Genomic DNA, 20,115 nt, shown 5'->3' on the forward strand with positions numbered 1-20,115 from the left:
TCCAGAGAGCCGTAGCCGCTCAGCCTGCTGGTACTTGTAGTTCTTTTTTAACGGGCATAGGTTCTCGGGGTCACTTTCGGCTCTTTCGGCCTGAAGCCGAGCCCAGGATTTAATGTTCCCCACCCTCCGGCACTCCCCAAGATAGGTTGGTAGTGTTAGGAAGAGTGGATGGCGGAGTCAACCTCCTCCGGTCACGTGGGGTACTTGGCATGCAGCGACTGGTCGCCAGAGTTATAGGGTCAGGCGTTAAGCCCACGAGCTTCCGTGATGCTACTCTGCCGGTTTTGCTGCTGAAGTCACCTCGTGGCGAAGCAGGGGAGAGGTAACACCGAGAAGAGGCAGCGGTGGTGGCGCCAAGACGATTGGTGCCAAACAGGGCAGAAAGCAACTCAGCTCTGGGGTGGGTTCCTGTCAAGAGGGGTGGAGAAGAATGGCTGAGGGCGCGCCCTGGTCTCAGCGGGAAGGGTGCGACCCCGAGGGCGCGCTAGGTATGAAAGCCACGTGTGGCTGGCACCGCGGGGACCCACGCACCAGGTGTTCCCTTTCCAGTCCCTGCCGTCACTGTACTCCCGGTACTGGTCACCACCGTAGGGGTTACTTGGGACACAGGCTAGTTCTCTCCTGAAGCTCTTGAGCAGAATGTGTTGAGGTGCGCTAGGCCAGTTGAGGTGAAGCTGTTACGCAGCATGAAAGCCGGGCTTTGTAGCTGGAGCTGCGCTTTGCACCCCTAGCTACGCGGTCTCCTTTCCCTCTCAGTCACAGAACCGGATGGCAAGTGGTCGCAGCCAGTCGGTGAGACCGACTGAGCTCTGGGGCTTCAGTTCTTGGCGCTACCTGCACGGCTACATCTCCAGCCAAGGATGAGAGGTGACGCCAAGAGGACCTCGATCTAAATCGGGCACCACTATCGTATGACAACTTCTCTTGCAAAACATCTTCTCTCTTTTCTCTTCTCTCCTCTCTCTCTCTCTCTCCGTTTCTCCCTTCTTTCTTTCGTTGCTCTTTCCTGTGCACGCCAAAGCAGAAGCTTAAGTGCGGCGTCTTTGATCTCAATCCTGGAGACACAGGAACATTTTCCTTACTTTACTCAACTCGTTTCCTTTGAATACCGCAAAATTAAGACGGCATTTAAAACAATTGAAATCCCTTTTCTTCTGGGGGTTGGTGCCTAAAGATTAGGAAACTTTGCACAAGGAATGCGCTGCAGCATATACAACTTTCAGGACCCTGAAATACAGAACTGCAAAGAAACGGCCTAAGATGGTTGAATCCCCTTTATTTTTCTTTAATTTTGGACATGTTCGAACGTTCAACGTCCTACCATACTTACTTATGTAAGTAAGGTAGCGCTTACTTCATTATGCATTTCAATACTCAAAAAAAATTCCTTTGTGAAATGTTGAAATATTTTTCTAATCTGTTTCACGAGCTTCCAAAAGAAGGAAAAAAGATTCAGTTTACATTTCAGCAAAATGTCTCTTTTTAAGCAGATTTATGTTTACTTAACATTTACAGTACATTTACGTTTGAGCAAAGTTAGGTTTTGGAGATTTGCTTAGGGTCAGATTTTTTTTTTTTTTTTTTTTTTTTTTTGGTCTGTGCATGAAGATGTTACTGCTCAGTTATCTCTCTCTTTCTGTCTCTCCCTCCCTCTCTCCTTGTATTCTAACAGAAAGGTTCAGAACTTGCATAATTGGGAAAGAAGCTGTTGCCTGAACTTACTGGAGGATTCAACATTGTCACTTTGGACCTGTCACTTATCCTCAGTATTTGCTTCCCCCAGGAGAGAACTGTAACAAAAAAGCATTGCAATTTAATACATAAGCTCAGTAAGTTCCTGTTTATGCTCCTTGGGATGAAACAAAAAGTCCTTCAATTAGAAACAAAGGTTTAATCAAGTAGCATTTTTAATGACCATGTTAAAACTAAAGTTAAGTTAATGACCGTTTGAAGAGCAGAGCTCTAGTTAATAGCTAGTTGTGAATAATCAGAATTTACTTCTGTTTCTGTCTTACTTTTCTATACTTACCTCATATTCCTTTCTTCTTTGCTCATGTTTCTGGCCATCTTTTTACTTTGGGTTTCTTTCTTTCCTTATTCAAGTAACTGAGATGGGATTGAAATACATAGCTAAATATTTTTAAAATTTTTGTTTTTAAAAATTGCTGAATATTTTGTATTCCAAATTCACTTTTAGGTTACTTCCTTATCTCCTTTATTTTTTTATTTCCTGTATGTCACTGACTGGGAAATAAAAATTACTTAATTTTAACTGAACCTCTGCCCCTCTTTTCCAGGATGCAGAAATAATATTTGTGTTGTTTTAAAAATCTTAGATGAATTAAAAAGAAAAATGACTCTGTCATTCTTTGGTAAGTTACAATACTTAAGTCAGAAGCTACAGAAGATGAGCTTTTTTAGGTTTTCTTATTCTCGTGCTGCTTTTCTGTCCCTTCAGTTTTGTCTGTTTTTGCTTAATATATTTTGGGCTTCAGTGCATATAAATTAATATTTGTTAAATCTACTTGGTGGATTACCCTTTTATTAATGGATAGCATCCTTTGTCTCTTTAAAATATTATGTCTTAAAGTTTATTTTGTGTAATATTAGCATAATTGTCTTAGTTTTCTTTTGCTTATTATTTTGATGGAATATCTTTTTCTGTTCTTAACACTTACAATCAAGTGTATAATAAAGTAGTTTGAATTGGTTTATTGTTTATGATAAGCTAGTTTGAATCTTAGATTCAGTAGTGTACAGAAACTTTGCTCCTTTATAGTTTTGCACTCTGCCTTCTGATTGTCACGTTACATCTTTATACAGTGTGTGTCAATATCATATTGTTTTATAAATTTATTTTATAAAATTAGTTTTATAAATTTTTCTTTTAAATCATATAGGAGAAAAACTTAGAATCCCCGAGTTTAATAATGCTGGCTTTTATATTTACCTACATAGTTATCTCTGCCGTTGTTCTTTATTTCTCTATGTAGGTTTGAATTATTGTCTGGTGGCTTTTTATTTCTGACTACAGGGCCCTCTTTTGCATTGTTTTTGTAGGGCAGATTTATTGGTAGTATATTCTTTCAGCTTTTGTGTAGCTGGGAATATTTCAGTTTCTCCTTTATTTTGAAGGATAGTCTGAGTTTTTCCTGCTTAACAGATCCTGGAGCTTCTTGGATGTGTAAATTAATGATTTTCATCAAATGTGAAGTTGTTTTTGGCTATTGTGCAGATATCCTTTACCACCCCTTTGCCTCCTCTTACTATGGTGGGTAGTAGGCATGTCTGTGTATGTTGGAGAGAATCAAAGATCTTTTAAGCTCTGTTGATTTTTATTTATCTTTTGTTTTCTGTTCCTCAGACTCTATAGTTTCAGTTGATTTAGCTTCCAGTTTGTTGATTCTTCTGCCTGCTCAAATCTGCTGTTGAGCCTGTCTAGTAAAATGTTCATTTTCTTGTACTTTTCAGCTTCAGAATTTCATTTGATTGGTTATGTTATTATTTTGTTCACTTACTGTTTTCCTAATTTTCTTTAGCTCTTTGTTTGTGGTTTCCCACTTAGCTCTTTGAGTATGTTTATGACAGTTGATTTATAAAACCATTAGTAAGTCTAAAACCTGGGCTTCCTCCAGAATGTTTTCTTTTAATTTTTTTTAATTTCTGTTAATTGCCCATACTTTCCTGTTTTTTTTTTCCTTTTTTTTTTTTTGCATGACTTATAATTTCTTTTTGAAACAGAAGGCTTTGAATATTGCCAAATGATAACTCTCACATACATTCAGATTTAGACATTAAAGAGATTATTCTAGTAGAGATAACACTGATTTCAGGAAGCTTAAGCACCTTAACATCAAACAAATATTTTTCTTTCATAGTGCAGGATAAGCAGGATTAGTAGAAACTTAAGGACAAATTGAACAAGCAAATGGGGAGAACAGAGAGCAGGAAATGTATCTCATATGGTAAACCAGTTCTTCAGATGAGCTATTAAAGCGAGTCTGTGCTCTTATTTTAGTGCATGACCAGTGGTAAGACAAAATTTGCTTTCTGTAGATGAAAGAAAAGCCTGACTAATCTTAGGTCCAAAGAAGGCATAGATACCCTTTGGCCTTGTCTTGAAGTGGCATTGGGGAATAGTTGGTCATAACACTGGAAATCAGATTCTGTCTGCTCACCAGAGTTTGTGGTTGCTGGTTGTTACAGGTTTTTTTTAAGTGAATTTTGGGGTTTGTTTAGTGAGCAAACTATTTTTGTGAAGACTGTTTGTTGTGTGTGGGTTTCAGAAGTCTCTACATTAGTTTGTGGTCAGCTAGTGAGTTAAATTTTATGAAAAGCTGGGAGAAACAAGAATAGCAGTAAAAACTTCCAGTCTTTGTAGATTGGCTGTCTCAGTGCTTAGCTGGGCAATTTAAAACTTACCTTAAGTAGTACAGTTGGCCCTTTGTGTCCGTGAGTTTCACATTTGTAGATTCAACCAACTGTGGATTGAAAATATTTGAAAAATTAAATATAGATGGTTGCATTTGCACTGAACATGTAGACTTTTTTCTTGTAATTTCTCTTAAACCATACAGCATAACAACACTTTATATAGCATGTACATTGTATTAGGTATTCTGAGTACTCTAAAGTATATGGGAGGATGTGTGTTAGGTTATGTGCAAGTACTGTAACATTTTATGTAAGGGACTTGAGGATTCTTGGATTTTGGTATTTGCAGGTGGTGTGGGATGGCGGTCTGCCTGGAACCAAGGAATGCCACAAAAGAGGATGGTGCCTTGTTGTGTGCATCCTGACGGTCAGCCAGAGGAGAAAACCTAGGGTTTTCTACGTGTGCATCCTGCTTTGGACATGCATGTAGCCTTGTAGGTCCCACAGTATTTGTCAATCCTTCATAAAACCTTAACTTTTTTGTGTATCTCTTTCCCAGCCTCTTATTTCCCCTTAAGGCTTTTTAGCCTACATACTACATTTTTTCTCTGTTTACTCCTTACTTCTAGTGGCTGGGGCTTCAACAAGTATCAGCAGCAGGCCACAACAGCCCTGAGAAGGTTCTGTGGCCTTCCCCTGGGGAAACACTAGACAAGTCAACCCCACCACCATAGCTCTTTAAGAGCAAGGTTTATATTCCCCACTCTGGCACCAGCTGTTCACACCAGGAATACTAGCTGCTTTCCTAATGGTTACCCTCAAGGTACAGATTAGGGATGGTAGGCAGGTAAATTAAAATGCCACAGGTCTCTTTCTGAAATGTAGTATCTTCTTTTTTTTAATCAAGTACAACCCTGGTTATTGTAAGTTCTGATTAGATTTCACAGTTTCAAAGTACTTTATTTGGACAATTTTTGCTTATATAAAGTAAGTTTTAACCTAATGTCCAAATTAAATCCCTTTGTCTCTTTTCTCTGTCTCTTCCCAGTTCTTTTTTCCTTGATCTTAATGTGCCGTACAAAGTAACTTTTAGATACTATAGTATCAGTGATGGCATTTAGACATATAAAGTATTATATAAATTTAATATGTTGTTCAAAGCAGTGCACGTGAACTATGTTAAAATTTTACCAGGTAGTATAATCAGAAGAAAAAAAGATGTTGACCTTAATATCCAGTCAGACCCTGAGATTATGTTTTTATGATTCAGCCCATTTTCTAGTTGAATTTATGTTGGTACTTAAAACTGTGAGTTTTATGAGTTAATGATTAGTTGATGGGACAGACTTATAAAATATCCAGTGTTATCTCTCTGTGCCACCAAGATAATTTTATTAATCTTCATTTTCTTGGATTTTTGTTTCAATGTAACAATTCCAAAGTGTCCTTCAGTGATCCTCACTCTGGTACACTTCTCCCCCTTTAATATGTCATGACAGTATTTGCTTGCTAAGATGATACATTTTGTGTTCTCACACAAGGCAGTATTATTTGGTGGAGAGCTGATTCTAGAAGTTGTGCTGTTAGTTTTGAAGAGAGTTTCTCTTTTAAGAATTGAAGTGTGAACCACATTAAAGGCAATAATGTATATGTGGTAGGTAGAATAATATGCCTTAACTCGTCAAATGATATTTATGTCCTAATCGCCGATACCTGTGAATATGTTGTCCAGCTTGGCAATACTTGATTTGCAGATATCATAAAGTAGGATTTCAAGATAGGAAGATTATCTTGGATTATGTAGTGGACGAGTGTAATCAATCACAGGAGTTTGTTTACTAGGAGGGCAGCAAGATCAGTCAGAAAAAGAGATATCCTAGGAATATATAAGTTTTATTTGTTTTTAAAATATTTTGAAATAAAAATAAGATTAAAAGGAAAATTTATAGCCCCCACTTCCCCCGCCAAAAAAAGTAAGGAGATGTTAGAGAGAGACAGAGGAAAAGAGAGAAAAGAGAAACAGTGAGAGAGAGGTCTGAAGATGTTTTGCTGTTGATCTTAAAGATGGAGGCAGGAAAATAAACCAAATAATGGAGGCAACCTCTGTAAACTGAAAAAGACAAAACAGATTCTCCTCTGTGAAATAGTAAATATATTTGGTCTTTGCCCCGTTTTCCTAACATACAGCTCCCAAAACCCTTGTTGATGGGATGCTAGGAGAATTTTTTTTCCAATATTTAGTCTTTGACCTCCAGTTCCTGACATAGAGCTCCCAAGACCTTTGTAATTTCCAGAGTAATAGGAGCATTTGACAAACAACTCCTAAATCCCTTGGAATTTCCTGGTGATAGGACAATCCTTTTCGAATGAGGTGACTATTGGTGTGTTCTTAGCCCCAGAATGGGAGCTGATTGCCAGAGAAACCAACCTTCTGATTAGAAGATTGGGACTTTCAGTCTTATCCCAAGCTTTCCAGGGAGGGCACCAGGGGCTGAAGGTTTAGTTGATCACCAGCCACCAGTAATGTAGTGAGTTATGCCTATGCAGTGAAGCCTTATAAAAACCTAGTGAATGAGGTTTAAGTAACTTCCAGATAGCTTGAAGTGTGAAGGGCCCAAGAGGTTCCTGGAACAGGGAAGCCTCATGCTCCTTCCCACATACCTCACCATTTGCATCTCCTGGCTATCTCTTCATTTGTATCCATTGTAATATTCAGTATAATAAACCTGTAAGTGTAAGTGTTTCTCTAACTTCTGTGAGCCACTCTAGTAAATTAATTGAACCAAAGGAGGAGGTTAAGGGCAGCATAGTTTACAAAATGTGCCCTGTTTCTGACATCTGAAGTGAGGGTAGTCTAGTGGGACTGACCTCTTAACTTGTAGAAACTTTCATTCTTTCTAGGTGACTAGTGACTAGAATTAAATTGAATCCTAGGCTACCCATTTATTGTCTTCTGCAGAATTGATGAGAATGGAGAGAAATCCTCACATATTGGTGACCAGAGATGAAATATTCTGAATTGAGAGTTTAAAAGAGCACACTTAGAAGAGATTTAGTTTAGTTTTTCCTATCAGTCTTGCAATAGTGTCAACATATGTTAAAATGATCTGGGTAAAAATACAAGGCTGGATGTTTCTTAGCTAATTATGATCAGTTTAATTGGAGCTGGGGAAGTATAACTTCATAAAATTGTGACCAAGTAGTTCCATTTAGGTAATCCATAAAAGTGGAGAACCACTGGACATCTAGAAATGTATGACTTGATGATACTAATTGAGTGACCCAGTTGTTGGCCTTTTCCAAAACAAGTAAGGCAAAAGCATATTTCAGTGTCTTTGGGCATTACAATCTTATTTTGGATTTCCTGATGCTTTTGCTGCCAAGGTTGGCGTTTAGATTCATAGAGATATCTCCATTTGTGAATAATCACTGTATTAGAGTTTTAGGACTAGTTGTAACCCCTTTCAGTTTTATAAATAAAATAGTCATAGGTATTAAATGTAAATACAGTGCAGTTGTGCATGCTTTAAATGGCAAACAATATATGTGATCTAAGATAGAGTATTACCTTATGAGAACCTGCTAATAGTGTAGAAATTATGATGCTAAACATGACTAAACATGCTAAACATGCTAAACATGCTAAACATGATGCTAAACATGACTGTAATGATTTACCCTTACTGAAACTCTTTTACTAACTCTAGGCTTCTTTTGGTTTCCTCATCTCTGAATTTAGCAATGACTATTTCTCTTTTAATTTACCTGTGAGTAGCTCTGAGTAGCTACTCACAGCAATCACTGCAGGTACTTTTGCTGTTACAGGTAGTACTTATACTAACTCCTAGGATGTTATTTTGCTGCAGTTTTATATTCTGCATCAGAACTCCATATTTACTCTGCTCTTGAAAGACCATACTCTTTGGAATGTTGTAGTTATTGATGATCATTTATTCTCATGTTTCCATGTCTTTGATTCATATCCCTGGACAAACTGTAATTGGCTCATCACTGAGATTGTCTGTTTATCATACCTGCCTATAAGCTATTTCTCTAGATTAAATGAAAAAGTAGATTAAATGCTGTTGCAACTGACTTCATGACAGTGAGCCAAACAATGAAGGCCAAGGGAAAATGCTCTATATGAATTCTCTGTCACTACTGATTTGCATTAATTGATACACCAACCGCTTAACAATTTGAGACCTATATTTTGGGTATAGTTCGCTAAGAAGAAAGTGAAACTTTTCACATTTCCCTAGATTTGCTTGACAATAGGTGCCAACATTGGGACTTTCCTAGATGATGTCTTTCCTTTGATTCTTCATATATCCCTGCTGTACTTAGGCAGTACTTCTCAAACTTTTTGGCTTAGGATACTTTTAGTTAAAAATTATTGGCCGGATGCGGTGGCTCACGCTTCTAATCCAGCACTTTGGGAGGCCAAGGCCGGCAGATCACCATCCTGGCTAACATGATGAAACCCCATCTCTACTAAAAAATAGAAAAAATTAGCCAGGCGTGGTGGTGGGCACCTGTAGTCCCAGCTACTCGGGAGGCTGAGGCAGGAGAATGGCGTGAACCTGGGAGGCAGAGCTTGCAGTGAGCCAAGATCACCCCACTGCACTCCAGCCTGGGCAACAGAGTAAGACTCCATCTCAGAGAAAAAAAAAAAAAAAATTTATTGAAGACCTTAATGTGGAATCAGTGAACTCTTTTCTGTGTTATATTAAACTTCAGTCACCTTTTTTTATGTTTTAAGTGAATTTTATGCCTTTCAGTAATTTTGTAACACTTGTCATTTGGAAATATTGGTTCACTGAGTTGTATAGATATTTCAGATGGTTTACAATATTAGAAAATGAGATTTGTTAATATTAGTTACTACCCTTATCAGAAAGTCTTTAAAGAGTGGGAAGCTGAAGGGAGGAGCCAAGATGGCTGAATAGGAACAGCTCCCGTCTACAGCTCCCAGCGCAAGCGACGCAGAAGACGGGTGATTTCTGCATTTCCATCTGAGGTACTGTGTTCATCTCACTAGGGAGTGCCAGACAGTGGGCTCAGGTCAGTGGGTGAGTGCACCGTGCGCCAGCCGAAGCAGGGGCGAGGCATTGCCTCACTTGGGAAGCGCAAGGGGTCAGGGAGTTCCGTTTCCAGGGGTGACAGACGGCACCTGGAAAATCGGGCCACTCCCACCTGAATACTGTGCTTTTCCGACTGGCTTAGGAAACGGTGCCCCAGGAGAGTATGGCCCGCACCTGGCTCAGAGGGTCCTACGCCCACGGAGTCTCGCTGATTGCTAGCACAGCAGTCTGAGATCAAACAGCGAGTCGGCAGCGAGGCTGGGGGAGGGGCGCCCACCATTGCCCAGGCTCCTTAGGTAAACAAAGCAGCTGGGAAGCTTCAACTGGGTGGAGCCCGCCACAGCTCAAGGAGGCCTGCCTGCCTCTGTAGGCTCCACCTCTGGGGGCAGGGTACAGACAAAAAAAAGCAGTAACCTCTGCAGACTTAAATGTCCCTGTCTGACAGCTTTGAGGAGAGCAGTGGTTCTCCCAGCACGCAACTGGAGATTTGAGAACGGGCTGATTGCCTCCTCAAATGGGTCCCTGACCCCTGACCCCCAAGCAGCCTAACTCGGAGGCACCCCCCTGCAGGGGCAGACTGACACCTCACACGGCCAGCCAGGTACTCCAACAGACCTGCAGCTCAGGGTCCTGTCTGTTAGAAGGAAAACTAACAGAAAGGACATCCACACCAAAAACCCATCTGTACATCACCATCATCAAAGACCAAAAGTAGATAAAACCACAAAGATGGGGAAAAAACAGAGCAGAAAAACTGGAAACTCTAAAAAGCAGAGTACCTCTCCTCCTCCAAAGGAACGCAGTTCCTCACCAGCAATGGAACAAAGCTGGACGGAGAATGACTTTGACAAGCTGAGAGAAGAAGGCTTCAGACGATCAAATTACTCCGAGCTACAGGAGGACATTCAAACCAAAGGCAAAGAAGTTGAAAACTTTGAAAAAAATTTAGAAGACTGTATAACTAGAATAACCAATACAGAGAAATGCTTAAAGGAGCTGATGGAGCTGAAAACCAAGGCTCGAGAACTACGTGAAGAATGCAGAAGCCTCAGGAGCTGATGCGATCAAATGGAAGAAAGGGTATCAACCCTGGAATATGAAATGAATGAAATGAAGTGAGAAGGGAAGTTTAGAGAAAAAAGAATAAAAAGAAACGAGCAAAGCCTCCAAGAAATGTAGGACTAGGTGAAAAGACCAAATCTACGTCTGATTGGTGTACGTGAAAGTGACAGGGAGAATGGAAACAAGTTGGAAAACACTCTGCAGGATATTATCCAGGAGAACTTCCCCAATCTAGCAAGGCAGGCCAACATTCAGATTCAGGAAATACAGAGAACGCCACAAAGATACTCCTCGAGAAGAGCAACTCCAAGACACATAATTGTCAGATTCACCAAAGTTGAAGGAAAAAATGTTAAGGGCAGCCAGAGAGAAAGGTCGGGTTGCCATCAAAGGGAAGCCCATCAGACTAACAGCGGATCTTTCGGCAGAAACCCTACAAGCCAGAAGAGAGTGGGGGCCAATATTCAACATTCTTAAAGAAAAGAATTTTCAACCAGAATTTCATATCCAGCCAAACTAAGCTTCATAAGTGAAGGAGAAATAAAATACTTTACAGACAAGCAAATGCTGAGAGATTTTGTCACCACCAGGCCTGCCCTAAAAGAGCTCCTGAAGGAAGTGCTAAACATGGAAAGGCACAACCGGTACCAGCCACTGCAAAATCATACCGAAATGTAAAGACCAACAAGAATAGGAAGAGACTGCATCAACTAACAAGCAAAATAACCAGCTAACATCATAATGACAGGATCAGATTCACACATAACAATATTAACTTTAAATGTAAATGGACTAAATGCTCCAATTAAAAGACACAGTCTGGCAAATTGGATAAAGACTCAAGACCCATCAGTGTGCTGTATTCAGGAAACCCATCTCACGTGCAGAGAAACACATAGGCTCAAAATAAAAGGATGGAGGAAGATCTACCAAGCAAATGGAAAACAAAAAAAGGCAGGGGTTGCAATCCCAGTCTCTGATAAAACAGACTTTAAACCAACAAAGATCAAAAGAGACAAAGAAGGCCATTAAATAATGGTAAAGGGATTAATTCAACAAGAAGAGCTAACTATCCTAAATATATATGCACCCAATACAGGAGCACTCAGATTCATAAAGCAAGTCCTGAGTGACCTACAAAGAGACTTAGACTCCCACACATTAATAATGGGAGACTTTAACACCCCACTGTCAACATTAGACAGATCAACGAAACAGAAAATCAACAAAGATACCCAGGAATTGAACTCAGCTCTGCACCAAGCAGACCTAATAGACATCTACAGAACTCTCCACCCCAAATCAACAGAATATACATTTTTTTCAGCACCACACCACACCTATTCCAAAATTGACCATATACTTGGAAGTAAAGCTCTCCTCAATAAATGTAAAAGCACAGAAATTATAACAAACTCTCTCTCAGATCACAGTGCAATCAAGCTAGAACTCAGGATGAAGAATCTCACTCAAAACCGCTCAACTACGTGGAAACTGAACAACCTGCTCCTGAATGACTACTGGGTACATAACGAAATGAAGGCAGAAATAAAGATGTTCTTTGAAACCAACGAGAACCAAGACACAACATACCAGAATCTCTGGGATGCATTCAAAGCAGTGTGTAGAGGGAAATTTATAGCACTAAATGCCCACAAGAGAAAGCAGGAAAGATCCAAAATTGACAACTTAACATCACAATTAAAAGAACTAGAAAAGCAAGAGCAAACACATTCAAAAGCTAGCAGAAGGCAAGAAATAACTAAAATCAGAGCAGAAATGTAGGAAATAGAGACACAAAAAACTCTTCAAAAAATTAATGAATCCAGGAGCTGGTTTTTTGAAAGGATCAACAAAATTGATAGACCACTAGCAAGATTAATAAAGAAAAAGAGAAGAATCAAATAGATGCAATAAAAAATGATAAAGGGGATATCACCACCGATCCCACAGAAGTACAAACTACCATCAGAGAATATTACAAACACCTCTACACAAATAAACTAGAAAATCTAGAAGAAATTGATAAATTCCTCAACACGTACACCCTCCCAAGACTAAACCAGGAAGAAGTTGAATCTCTGAATAGACCAATAACAGGAGCTGAAATTGTGGCAATAATCAATAGCTTACCAACCAAAAAAAGTCCAGGACCAGATGGGTTCACAGCCGAATTCTACCAGAGGTACAAGGAGGAGCTGGTACCATTCCTTCTGAAACTATTCCAATCAAGAGAAAAAGAGGGAATCCTCCCTAACTCATTTTATGAGGCCAGCATCATCCTGATACCAAAGCCTGGCAGAGACACAACAAAACAAGAGAATTTTAGACCAATATCCTTGATGAGCATCGATGCAAAAATCCTCAATAAAATGCTGGCAAACAGAATCCAGCAGCATATCAAAAAGCTTATCCACCATGATCAAGTGGGCTTCATCCCTGGGATGCAAGGCTGGTTCAATATACGCAAATCAATAAATGTAATCCAGCATATAAACAGAACCAAAGTCAAAAACCACATGATTATCTCAATAGATGCAGAAAAGGCCTTTGACAAAATTCAACAACCCTTCATGCTAAAAACTCTCAATAAATTAGGAATTGATGGGTCATATCTGAAAATAATAAGAGCTATTTATGATAAACCCACAGCCAATATCATACTGAATGGGCAGAAACCGAAAGCATTCCCTTTGAAAACTGGCACAAGACAGGCATGCCCTCTCTCACCACTTCTATTCAACATAGTGTTGGAAGTTCTGGCCAGGGCAATTAGGCAAGAGAAGGAAATCAAGGGTATTCAATTAGGAAAAGAGGAAGTCAAATTGTCCCTGTTTGCAGATGACATGACAGTATATCTAGAAAACCCCATTGTCTCAGCCCAAAATCTCCTTAAGCTGATAAGCAACTTCAGCAAAGTCTCAGGATACAAAATCAATGTACAAAAATCACAAGCAGTCTTATACATCAATAACAGACAGAGAACCAAATCATGAGTGAACTCCCATTCACAATTGCTTCAAAGAGAATAAAATACGTAGGAATCCAACTTACAAGGGATGTGAAGGACCTCTTCAAGGAGAACTACAAACCACTGCTCAAGGAAATAAAAGAGGATACAAACAAAAGGAAGAACATTCCATGCTCATGGGTAGGAAGAATCAATATCATGAAAATGGCCATCCTTCCCAAGGTAATTTACAGATTCAATGCCATCCCCATCAAGTTACCAATGACTTTCTTCACAGAATTGAAAAAAACTACTTTAAAGTTCATATGGAACCAAAAAAGAGCCCACATCGCCAAGTCAATCCTAAGCCAAAAGAACAAAGCTGGAGGCATCACACTACCTGACTTCAAACTATACTACAAGGCTACAGTAACCAAAACAGCATGGTACTGGTACCAAAACAGAGATATAGGTCAATGGAACAGAACAGAGCCGTCAGAAATAATGCCACATATCTACAACTATCTGATCTTTGACAAACCTGACAAAAACAAGAAATGGGGAACGGATTCCCTATTTAATAAATGGTGCTGGGAAAACTGGCTAGCCATATGTAGAAAGCTGAAACTTGATCCCTTCCTTACACCTTATACAAAAATGAATTCAAGATGGATTAAAGACTTAAATATTAGACCTAAAACCATAAAAACCCTAGAAGAAAACCTAGGCAATACCATTCAGGACATAGGCATGGGCAAGGACTTCATGTCTAAAACACCAAAAGCAATGGCAACAAAAGCCAAAATTGACAAATGGGATCTAATTAAACTAAAGAGCTTCTGCACAGCAAAGGAAACTACCATCAGAGTGAACAGGCAACCTACAAAATGGGAGAAAATTTTCGCAACCTACTCATCTGACAAAGGGCTAATATCCAGAATCTACAATGAACTCCAACAAATTTACAAGAAAAAAACAAACAACCCCATCAAAAAGTGGGTGAAGGACATGAGCAGACACTTCTCAAAAGAAGAGATTTATGCAGCCAAAAAACACATGAAAAATGCTCACCATCACTGGCCATCAGACAAATGCAAATCAAAACCACAATGAGATACCATCTCACACCAGTCAGAATGGCATTCATTAAAAAGTCAGGAAACAACAGGTGCTGGAGAGGATGTGGAGAAATAGGAACACTTTTACACAGTTGGTGGGACTGTAAACTAGTTCAACCCTTGTGGAAGTCAGTGTGGCAATTCCTCAGGGATCTATAAGTAGAAATTCCATTTGACCCAGCCATCCCACTACTGGGTATATACCCAAATGACTATAAATCATGCTGCTATAAAGACACATGCACACATATGTTTATTGCGGCATTATTCACAATAGCAAAGACTTGGAACCAACCCAAATGTCCAACAATGATAGACTGGATCAAGAAAATGTGGCACGTATACACCATGGAATACTATGCAGCCATAAAAAATGATGAGTTCATTTCCTTTGTAGGGACATGGATGAAATTGGAAATCATCATTCTCAGTAAACTATCATAAGAACAAAAAACCAAACACCGCATATTCTCACTCATAGGTGGGAATTGAACAATGAGAACACATGGTCACAGGAAGGGGAACATCACACTTCGGGGACTGTTGTGGGGTGGGGAGAGGGGGGAGGGATAGCATTGGGAGATACACCTAATGCTAGATGACGAGTTGGTGGGTGCAGCGCACCAGCATGGCACATGTATACATATGTAACTTACCTGCACATTGCGCACATGTACCATAGTGCCTAAAGTATAATAATAATAATAATAATAATAAGAAGAAGAAGAAGAAGAAGAAGAAGAAGAAAAAAAAGAGTGGGAAGCTGACAGGCTAATGCAGATTGAAACTTTCTAAAATTCTAATTTTCACTAGAAAGCTTGATTTTTATCATTACAATGAATAACTGTATTATTTATCCTCCCATACTTACTTGGTTCATTTTCTGTAAAATGTCTGGCCCTAATCAAGATAACCATAGTAATAAGAACTACTATACTATCATATATTATATACTATTATTATTATAAAAACATGTATGTTTATTGAGACACTATTCACAATAGCAAAGACTTAGCACCAACCCAAATGATGATCAGTGACAGACTCGATAAAGAAAATGTGACACATAAGCACCATGGAATACTGTGCAGCCATAAAAAAGGATGAATTCATGTCTTTTGCAGGTACATGGATGAAGCTAGAAAGCTTCATTCTCAGCAAACTAATGCAAGAACAGAAAATCAAACACCACATGTTCTTACTCGTAGGTGAAAGTTGAAGAATGAGAACACATGGACACAAGTAGGGGAACATGACACACCAGGGCTTGTCAGGGGTGGGGGCTTAGAGAAGGGATAGTTTTAGGAGAAATACCTAATGTAGATGATGGGTTGATGGGTGCAGCAAACTACCATGGCGTGTGTATACCTATGTATACACATGTATAAACCTGCACATTCTGCACATGTACCCCAGAACTTAAACTATCATAATAAAAAAAGAACTATGAAGGATCAAAAACTGTATTTGCAAATTAATAAGGTTGCCATAGTTTATGGATGTTGACAGAGTTATTGAAACAATAGTTTCTCTCTTTTTTTTTTTCTTGTCGCCGACAAATCCAGGTGCAGAATGGGGATGGGGGATCCAGCTACCTGGTTTCCCCTGTGACTTACCTAGTTCTAGATCACACGGATTCTGACCACAAAGTCTCCCTATGATGGCCCACACAAGCAAGAGAGGAGAACATAATCGAGCTCTGAAAGATTTACAGATACTCTCATTCCTTTACAGATACTCTCATTCATCGTTTGTCCACATTTCTGGACAAACGATGTCCTGGGAGTAGGGGATGACTGAATGGAAGTCAAAGTTAATAGTTACTGGAAATACACACTGTGGCAGTAGAAAACCCTAGGCACAAGGGAAGTAAAATATTAACCACTCCAGGCTGGAGGGCAGTGGTGCAATCTTGGCTCACAGCAAGCTCTGCCTCCTGGGTTCACACCATTCTCCTGCCTCAGGCTCCCGAGTAGCAGGGAGTAGAGACACCTGCCACCAGGCCTGGCTAATTTTTTTTTTTAATTTTTAGTAGAGACGGGGTTTTACTGTGTTAGCCAGGATGGTCTTGATCTCCTGACCTCGTGATCCACCCACCTGGGCCTCCTAAAGTGCAGGGATTACAGGAGTGAGCCACCACACCCAGCTGAAACAATAGTTTTTACAATGGCATCTACCACTTTGTGCACATTTGCACCTCTGTCCTGAACCTGATTCCTATAGGATGATGTGTTGAGAACCAGACAATACAAAATAGAAGAGAAATCGTGAGCTTACAGAACCTGAAACTTCTTACACTGGGCAGTGTGGTAGACAGAACAGTGGCTGCCCAAAGATGAGCATGTTTTCAGTCCTGAAATCCGTGAATTATCATATTGGGAAAAGGTGCTATTGTAGATGTCGTTTAAAGTTAGGATTTTGAGAGAGGAAAATTATGTAGGGTTATCTGGCTGTGCCCAGTGAAATCACAAGAATCTTTATAAATGAAAAAAGAAAGCAGAAGAATCAGAACCAGAGACATGGCATTATGCATAGAACTGGACTTGTTATTACTAGTTTTAAAGATAGAGGAAGCAGAGATCTAAGAAATACAGGCAGCCTCTAACTAATGTTAACAAATCTCATTTTCCAATATTGTAAGCCTGTGGAAGTGGCTAGGGCACAGATGCTCCCATAGAGTCTCCAGAAGGAATGTAACGTAATGAGATAAGCCTCTAAACTTATTGTAATCTTACATAGGTAGTAAGCAAACCTGCTCTTTGCTTGTGGATGTAATAGTATTTTCATTTTTTTCTAAGGCTGATTGGTATATGGGTATCCTTGAAAAAATACGATGGAACAAAGGTGTTCTGTATCTCTGCTCATAAGATAGCAGAAACAGCATACTGGCTTCTGTTCAATTTTCCTTTGATTATACAATTTCATTGGCTATGGTGTTTAATATGACCATCATAGGCTGAGACAAGATATGTTCAGTTTATCTCATAAGTTACTAGTTAAATCTCAGACATATACTTTTGTAACTGAGTTACTCACATTGTAAGGATAACTACTTCAGTATGCGTATAAATGAGTCAGTTGTCCTTCTTGGGGCTTCAACAAATAAGCAAAGATAACCTCATTGTGGAGAGCACTTCACAGTTGTTTTTAGGGTTACATAATGTACTCTGTATCCTTAAACACCTGAAGATCTGTTATAACTACATCTGAGATAGTAGTCACAGTGTTTTCTCATGTTAACTTAATGCCTGGCTTCCACCCAGGAGGCACATGTGGTGTGTCTGCATATAAAGTGTTTATGATTATTGGGGTCCCCCAAGCTGGACCTGTATCCGTGTTCAAGTGACCACAGGGTTACTGTGCTTCAGCATGGCTCCTTGGCTGGCTGGTAAGTGAATAATTAAACTGAGTCTTTTTTGCAGTAGCTAACTGAGACCAATCAGTCAATTTTCCCTTTCTGTGTGTAACACAAGCTGGATGTTCCTGGAATGACTAAATAGTGACTAGAAGAGTGGGGGAAGACATCCAGTGATAATTAATTGGGAAGGTTCAGGTGCCAGGACATCCATTGCTATTTCCGTGTGAATGGCAATCAAATCATCTGAGTTGACTAGCTAGGAAAGCAAATTTAACAGGCTTATCGTCTTTGGGAGAGACACACAAGGGTGTACGCATGTGTGCACGCGCATGTTAGTGTAAGTCTTCAGTAGCAGATTTAAAAGTACCAATAATGTCCTGTTCTTATACTTTAGAGTCTTAATATTTTACTTCCCTTGTGCCTAGGGTTTTCTACTGCCACTCTCTGTATTTCTAGTACCTATAACTTTGACTTCCGTTCAGTCATCCCCTACTCCCAGTACATAGTTTGTCCAGAAATGTGAGATGCTAAAGGGATAAGAGTATCTGTAAACCTTTCAGAGCTCCATTATGTTCTCCTCTCTTGCTTGTATGGGCCATCATAGGGAGACTTTGTGGTCAGTATCCTTGTGATCTAGAACTAGGTCAGTCACAGGGGAAACCAGGTGGCTGGATCCCCTATCCCCATTCTGTACCTGGATTTGTCTGGGAAGACAAGAAGCATTAAGCCTAAAGAGCAGTCAGAGCAGAAAGCTGAATTTTCAGAAGTTTTATATTAATATAACCATTCGTCTTTTTTGTCCTGATAGTTACTCAGGAGGAAACTGAGAGGGCATGGTCCCTTTCTATGTATAGCTATACTCAGTGTCCCAATTTTCCTTTGGGACACTGGGACACAAGCAGAGACTCCGAAAGTCTGCACGGATTAGTTGTTCATTCACCACAGCTCCTCAGTTTTCCAGGAGAGCTATATATGGCCTTTGGTTTCATTCAGGGACAGGGAAACTTGAACCCATGCCTAGTCATTCTTCTCATTAAAGTAGCGGAAGTCATGTTAGAGACAGTATTGCTGCATTCAGTACTCCTGCCTTTAATGCTTCCTGAAAGCAGCCCCAGCTCTCCATATGGCAAAACAAAGGCAAACTTATGCAAAGGCTTCTCAGGGAACCCTCAGAAAGGTTTAAACTTAGGTTCACAGTTTTTAGAGAATAAGGTCCTCATTGCTCCCTCTGGCACTAGCAGTTTGCACCAGGAGATCTGCTGGCTATTCTTACCCTAGGGTATAGGGATGGTATGTAGGCAATGAAAAATCTTACAGTACTTTTATGGAAAACCAACTTTTTTATTCAGTAAGCTTTCCCCTGTTTTGTAAAGTTTTTAAAAGATTGTAGAAATCTGAAAAAGTTTGTTATGACAGATTTGCCAGCTCCAGCTGTTTTGTGGAGAGTGAGCCTTCGATTTTCGTATGCCACAATTATATGGTGATACCTTGTAATGATTTAATTTTAGCATCTGCTTTTTTTTTTCTTTAAATTTTTTTTTGCCTTTTATGGGGTTTGTTTGCCAACCACCACTCTTTTTTTTTATTATTATAGTTTAAGTTCTAGGGTACATGTGCACAACGTGCAGGTTTGTTACATATGTAGAAATGTCCCCTGTTGGTATGCTTCACCTGTTAACTCATCATTTGCATTAGGTATATCTCCTAATGCTATCCCTCCCCCCTCTCCCCACCCTACAACAGGCCCTGGTGTGTGATGTTCCCCACCCTATGTCCAAGTTTTCTCATTGTTCAATTCCCACCTATGAATGAGAGCATGCGATATTTGAATTTCTGTCCTTGTGATAGTTTGCTCAGAATGATGGTTTCTTTTTTTTTTAATCATTATTATTATTATTATTATTATTATTATTATTATACTTTAGGCTCTATGGTACATGTGCGCAACGTGCAGGTAAGTTACATATGTATACATGTGCCATACTGGTGCGCTGCACCCACCAACTCATCATCTAGCATTAGGTATATCTCCCAATGCTATCCCTCCCTCCTCCCCCCACCCCACAACAGTCCCCGAAGCGTGATGTTCCCCTTCCTGTGTCCATGTGTTCTCATTGTTCAATTCTCACCTATGAGTGAGAATATGCGGTGTTTGGTTTTTCGTTCTTG

The 20,115-nt window shown here is 39.7% G+C and overlaps 1 pseudogene; it reads left to right on the forward strand.

Moving 5' to 3' along the window:
* Positions 1 to 295: 295 nt before the first annotated feature.
* LOC129053435 (gamma-taxilin-like) overlaps positions 296 to 20,115 on the forward strand; it is a 47,028-nt pseudogene continuing 27,208 nt past the window's right edge.

The sequence above is a fragment of the Pongo abelii genome, chromosome Y (assembly GCF_028885655.2).
Source record: "Pongo abelii isolate AG06213 chromosome Y, NHGRI_mPonAbe1-v2.0_pri, whole genome shotgun sequence".
Classification (NCBI taxonomy): domain Eukaryota; kingdom Metazoa; phylum Chordata; class Mammalia; order Primates; family Hominidae; genus Pongo; species Pongo abelii.